At 41.9% G+C, this 7,167-nt stretch overlaps 1 pseudogene; it reads right to left on the bottom strand.

Annotated features, from left to right (window-relative positions):
• Positions 1-519: 519 nt before the first annotated feature.
• On the bottom strand, positions 520-1,917 carry LOC117999432 (annotated as a pseudogene).
• Positions 1,918-7,167: the final 5,250 nt, after the last annotated feature.

Raw genomic sequence — 7,167 nt, 5'->3', positions numbered from 1 at the left:
TGTTTGCAATTTGTTTGTTTTGGTGAGTTTAATGGTTTTAGATTCATCTACGTTGTTGCATGTGTCAGACGTTTGTTTCTTTTTATTGCCAAGTGGCATTCCATTGAATGAATACACCACAATGTTTATCATTGTCTTGTGGTTTTCAGCTTTTGACTTCTATGAATATGTTATGTACTCATAACAAATCACCACAAAACTTAGTGATCTATTTTTTTTTTTAATTTTTTTCCTCATTAAACTTTTGTTTTAATGGGTCTCAAAATTCTGTGACAGATTTTTGGTCAAGTTGTTTCCATTAAAAAGTACTGATTTTAAAAACTAGTAACTTAAAACTGCTACACACACAAAAAAACCGAAATGGTCCACAAAATAGTTTCCTTTCCTTCTGAAGACTTTTTGACCCATTGTTATCATGAATGAGTTTTTAATCTTAAACTTAAATGGCCACTGACACAAACAGTTCTGAGGCCATGCTTCTACCACTGATTAAGACTGGGGTGGCAGGTATTGGGGATACTATTCATTCAAAGCCTTCTGAGCTTTCTGGGCAGACTTGGTGACCATGCCAGCTCCAGCTGCCGTCTTGTCCACTGCTTTGATGGCACCCACAGCAACCGTCTGTCCCATGTCATGAACAGCAAAACGGCCCAGAGGAGGAGAGTCAGAGAAGCTCTCAACACTCATAGGCTTGCCAGGAACCGTATCAACAATGGCAGCATCACCAGATTTCAAGAACTTGGGACCAGCTTCCAGTTTTTTCCAGAACAACAATCTATCTTCTCCTTCAGCTCAGCAAACTTGCAAGCAACGTGAGCTGTGTGACAATCCAGCACTGATTTGGCCTGGATGGTTCAGGATAATCACCTGAGCCGTGAAGCCAGCTGCTTCCACTGGTGGGTCATTTTTGCTGTCACCAGCCACATTGCCACGACGAACATCTTTGACAGTACGTTCTTGACATTGAAGCCCACATTGTCCCCAGGAAGAGCCTCACTCAAAGCTTCACGATGCATTTCAACAGACTTTACTTCACTTGTAACATTGACTGGAGCAAAGGTGACCATCATGCCAGGTTTAAGGACACAAGTCTCCACTTGGCCCACAGGGACAGTACCAATACCACCAATTTTGTAGATGTCCTAGAGAGGCAGACGTAAGGACTTGTCAGTTGGACGAGCTGGTGGCAGATTGCAACCCAGAGCTTCAAGCAGTGTGGTTCCACTGGCATTCCCATCTTTACGGGTGACTTTCCATCCCTTGAACCAAGGCATGTTAGCACTTGGCTCCAGCATGTTGTCTCCATTCCAACCAGAAATTGGAACAAATGCTACTCTGTCAGGGTTGTAGCCAATTTTCTTAATGTAGGTGCTGACTTCTGTAACGATTTCCTCGTATCTCTTCTGGCTGTAGGGTGGCTCAGTGGAAGCCATTTTATTAACACCAACAATTCGTTGTTTTACACCCAGTGTGTAAGCTAGAAGGGCGTGCTCACGGGCCTGCCCATTCTTGGAGATAACCGGCTTCAAGTTCACCAACACCAACAGCAACAATCAGGACAGCACAATCAGCCTGAGATGTGCCTGGAATCCTGTTTTTGATAAAGTCTCTGTGTCCTGAGGCTTCAATGATGGTCACATAATACTTGCTGGTCTCAAATTTCCACAGGGAGATATCAATGGTGATACCATGCTCACGCTCAGCTTTCCGTTTATCCAAGACCCAGGCATACTTGAAGGACCCCTTTCCCATCTCAGCAGCCTCCTTCTCAAAATTTTCTATAGTTGTCAATCCCACCACATTGGTAGATCAGATGACCAGCACTGGTAGACTTGCCCGAATCTACGTGTCCAATGATGACGATGTTGATGTGAGTCTTTTCCTTTCCCATTTTGGTTTAGGTTGAGCAGTGGTTTTCACATCTGTGTTCTGGCAGCAAACCCATTGTGAAAAAGAAAACTTAGTGATTTAAAAAGGAAATATTATTATATCACAGTTTTTATGGGTCAGGAGTTTGGGTCTAGGTCAGCTGGGTGCTTCTGCCTCCAGGTCTCCCACAGATCTGTAAGCAAGGTGTTGGCCAGGCTGCTCATCCTCCTCTTCACAGTGTTTGGCAGGATTCCATTTCTTGAGGGCTATTGGACTGAGAGCCTCAGTTCCTCTCTGGCTGTTGGTCAGGGGCCTCCCTCAATTTCTTGTCATATGGGTCTCTTCAAAGAGAAGCTCATAATGTGCCCAAGGGCTTCATCAGAGTGAGTGAGGAAAAGAGTAAGGGAGAGCAAAAATATGAAAACCAGTCTTTTTGAGCCTAATCTCAGAAGTGGCATCCCCTCACTTTTGCCATAATCTCTTTGTGAGAGATAAGTCACTAGCTTCAGCTCACACTCAAGGGGAGGGTGTTCATAAAGGCCTGAGTTCTAGGAGGTGGAGATCACTGGGATCCATGTGAGAGGTTGCCTTCCAAAGACTGTTATGAACAGTTGTGTACGAGTCTTTGTGTGGACATGTTTTCATTTCTCTTGGTTAAATACCTAGAAATAGAATTGCTAGGTCATATGGACACCTTGTAAGAAATTGTCAGATAATTTTCTCGGGTAGCTGTATCATATTACACTCCTATCAGCAATGTGTGAGAGTCCTAGCAGCCCTACAAGCTTGACAACACCTCATACTGTGAGTCTTTTCAATTTTGGCCACTGAAATGGATATGAAGTGGTATACTTTTGTGGTTTTAATTTGCATTTCCCTGATGATTAATGATTTGAGCATCTTTTTATGTGCTTATTGGCCAGTTGTATATATCTTCTTTTTTCTATTCAAATCTTTTGCTCATTTTCTATTCAGTTGTCTTCTTATTGCTAAATTGCAAGAATTATTTGTGTAGTCGAGGTCCAAGTCATATATATATATTATATATATAACATATATATAACATACACACACACAAACACGCACACAGTGTTTGTGTAGGTATACATATACACAAACATACGTATACAAATGCATATATGTATTTGTTCTGGGAAATTAAAAGGACAAAGTTACCACTCCCGAGGCTGGAGGACTTCTCCAGGTTATTAACATGGTTATAGAGGACTTTTTCGGTAGCTTCCCTTTAGAGCCCTGAGGACAGCCCTCTGAGCTACCAGAACATGTAGTGGAAAGTCTCAGTCTAAAGTAAATTGGGGGTTACCTTTGGGCTGCTAGTCCAGCCAGGGGTCAAGTCTCTTAGGACTCTCGCTGACTCTACTCCTGGCTCATGGGCTTCTATCAGGCAAGCTGCTTCTGTGTGTCACAGTTTACTCCTCTATAAAATAGCAGTATCATGCCTGAGAGTCTGAGGCACAATTAATCTGAAATCATTCATTTTGAGAGTGAGCAAGCTAGTACACGTGACGATTAAAAGGTAGTTATGCTTTGTTGGTTTGATTTTTATTTCTTGTTTAATCATCATTTAACCACAGGGCATTTTTTATATTTACCAACTGATTTTGTGTCTTAGTCATCCTTCCCAAAAACATCATTAGATAGAATCACATGGAAGGGAAGGAGGAGGCAGACGGGGGAAGGGGTGAAGAAGAAGTGAGGAGGAGGTCCCTAAGGAGCTATGTGACTTAGGGGAGTCACAGAGTAAGTGAGGATTGAAGGGGAGGGCAGACTGTAACCTGGAAGCTTCAGTCTCCTTGGCAGGAATACTGCACTTGTCTTCCTGGAGCCTGGTAGCCTCACCACACAGTAGCTGACAGAAAAGTTCAGCTATTCAGGTCAGGTGCTTCCTTAGAATGGGTAGTTGGAAAATTCTGGAAGCCTTTCCATTTCCTATGTCTCACTCCTGAAGCTTGGCACCAGGGTTGCACTGCTTTAAACAACTATTAAATCAAATAATAATTCTAGTCACCATTTTTTTGGGAAACCTAAGTGTCTCTTTTCTATCTTTTAGAATCCTCCCCCTACCCACAGGCCTTCTCGAGCTGCTTCCTCCTTTGGCTCCTGCTTCCCTAGTTAGAACCTTAATAATACCTGGTTAATACCTAGTTTATGGCACTTAATCGGTTTCCTCCAGATGGCAGAGTTCTTTATGCATTTCAAGTCGTTATGTGTGGAGTATGGTCACCACAAATCTCTGTCCTTCCAAAGAATATTAACCAGGATTTATTGGGTTCTCACTAAGTCTCAGTCATTGTTCCAAGTGCTTAATATGGATTACAATATTTAGTTACCATGACGACCCTAAGAGGTAGATATTATTATACCCTTTATACAGATGAGGAAAAAGGCACAGAAACTTGCCCAGGAGTGGGAGGTGGGAGGCTGGGATTCAAGCCCAGCCAGTCTGATTCCAGAGTCTTTAGTCTGCTGTTAACACCCTGCCTTCCCAACACAGGGCAAGCCCCTGTGTCACCATCACTGAGTTATATAAATACCTATGGAATTACATTCAATGAGAATTTGTGGAGAAGTAGGCAGGCCATTTGTAACCACTGTATATTTTCACTTTTTAGTGATTGGGCCCTGATTTCAGGAAAATATCTGCAAATGAAACATGCAGGGAAATGACGGAGGTGAGAAGGGCCAAGTGTAGCAGAAAGAGCTCTGAAGCTTCGAGGCTGAAATCTGGCTTCGAGTCCCACCCATGAAACTTCGCAGGTTGGAGTCCTTGGATGAGGAATTTAGGCTGCTAGAGCTTCACTTTTGTCACCTGTCAAAAAGAACTAATATTTATACCCACTTCAAAATATTTCCTTTCATTTAAAATAAAATTATAGAAGCTTTGCAGTTAAAAATTATTTTAAAAAATGGAATGGAAAAACGAAAACACGTCCTCCTGATTGAAAATATAATTCCAATTCCAAGAATAGTGACTTGTGAGTCTTCAGGTGGTTTTTTGTTTCACACATCAGATCTCTGGCTCAGTTTCCAACTTAGCAATTAGACCCAGAGTCCAGATGTCAACAGCAGTTTTATTTTAGTGGGGCCATCTGAAAATGAGTTTTTCTAACTCCCATCTAACAGTCTTTTAGTTTTAATTTATTTAATCAGAGTCATGTTTAAAGAAAACTATGCTCATATAGAAAAGATCCACTATCCATTTGCCCCCTTCTGTAAGAAAGTCATCTTCTTGAAAATACTTTCTTTGGCCATGGATCTCCAGCAGAATTTTCCTCTGTGAGAGAGGGATCAAAGAGTAAAAAAGCTGTAATTAAAAAAAATATATATATCTTATTCATTTATTTGAGAGAGAGAGATGGGGAGAGAGCACGAGCTGGGAGAAGAGGGAGAAGCAGTTTCCCCTCTGAGCAGGGAACCCCATGTGGGGCTCAAGCCCAGGACCCTTGAGATCATGACCCAAGCCAAGGCAGACGCTTAACTGACTGAGTCGCTCAGGTGCCCTGAAAAGCTGTAACTTTTAAACGTTGGAGATCACTGAATAAAAAAAATTGTTAGGCCCAAAATGGTATCCTTTCTACAACAAACAAAATTTATTTTTCTTCAATTTGTTTTCTCCACCAGGAAAGTGATCATATCAGGAACCGTGAAGTGTTAAAGGGAAAGTATATTTAAACTATCATGAAGTAGAAATATTTATTCATGGTCTGGCATGGACAACCAATTTGTGCCTGAGGAAGTTAAGAGGACATGTAGTCCGGGGCGACTGGGTGGCTCAGTCGTTAAGCGTCTGCCTTCGGCTCAGGTCATGATCCCAGGGTCTTGGGATCGAGCCCTGCGTCGGGCTCCCTGCTCCACGGAGAGAGCTTGCTTCTCCCTCTCCCACTCCCTCTGCTTGTGTTCCCTCTCTCGCTGTGTCTCTCTGTCAAATATATAAATAAAATCTTAAAAAAAACCAACAACCAACCATTAAAGAAAAAAGAGCACATGTAGTCCCACAAACAGTACTGAAGAACAGACAGTAGTAAGTTCTTAAGAAGTGTTAGAAGATGAACAAAATGTAACTGATGTGGCAGGGTGCCTCTTTTCCAGCTTGGAGTAGTGAGCTTCCCTCACCTATCAAAGTGGGAAGCAGTGTATACTTTTAGTTTTATGATCTCTCATGCCTGAAGGTTGTCCCAGGTCCTCTCTCTCTCTCTCTCTCTCTCGGTCTGACTCTGTCTCTCCCTCTTTCTCCTCTTGCTAATAGCCAAATGTGAATCCATACAAAAAGAGCAAATACACGCTAGACAATTTCAAGCCTTTCCTCACCGAGGCTTGAAATTAATGTTGGAGATGACACCAGTCCTATCCCAGCCATCCTCCAGCAGGGCATACGCACATAGACACACAACTTTAGAATGCATACACAGTGACATCTCAGCATCAGTCCCTTTTATCAAAGAGAATTCTCCTACACGTGGTGTATTGCAAGCCCTTTAAACTACTGATTGCCTCGATTATATTAATCAGACAAAGGATGCAGTCAAGTCCAATACAGTCCATGCACACAGAAAAGGTCCAGGGAGAAAATGTGCAAATGACTTTGGACAAGGAATTGGATTGCTTTATTTGTAATAAATTTCATATGCTTTGTGTTTTGGGAGATTTAGGTCACTTTCAAGATAAATTTTCAATATAGGCAATTTTCATCTAACATGATGACTTTAGAAATCAATCTGCCACTTGACCCTCAAAAAACCCTCCTATGTCCCACCTCTCCATCCTCCCAGTAATGCCTTGACATTTCTCTGCCTGCTTGTTGCTCGTCTCCCAAGGATATGGCCTCATGCCATGAATGAGGGTGAATGCTGGTCCTCTCATTCCCATTTCAACTCCCTTTCAATCAAAATGTGTCCCCATGGTACAAAGCATTACATTTCTGTGAAGGCATTTATTTGCCTTAGTGGTATGTGTTTGACCTGTTTGTAAGCAAAGTTTTAATTTTTAAAAAAATTTTTAAAGAGCTTGTGAGGCCATCAAATAAGAACTTAATCCACAGGAAACAAATTTTAAGTACTCAAAAGAGAGAGTTAAAATGGAACAGTGTGTTCGACCTGTGTTTAAAGTCTGCAGTTAGAGATTAGTGACTTTAACTAGAAGTTTAGGATCATTGTCATTGCAGAGATGAGAGCACAAGTAATCATCTTCTTATATGGGCTCAGCATGAGGCAAGGCGAGAGATTACAACACTGGTCAGTGCTTGTTATTTGCACAGTTAGGATTGGAGAACCAGAGAAG

This window comes from Mirounga leonina, unplaced genomic scaffold (assembly GCF_011800145.1).
Source record: "Mirounga leonina isolate KUSES-001 unplaced genomic scaffold, KU_Mleo_1.0 Mir_115, whole genome shotgun sequence".
In the NCBI taxonomy this organism is placed as follows: domain Eukaryota; kingdom Metazoa; phylum Chordata; class Mammalia; order Carnivora; family Phocidae; genus Mirounga; species Mirounga leonina.
Note: the sequence above shows the minus strand (reverse complement) of the source record. Positions and strands in the feature narration are given on the sequence as shown.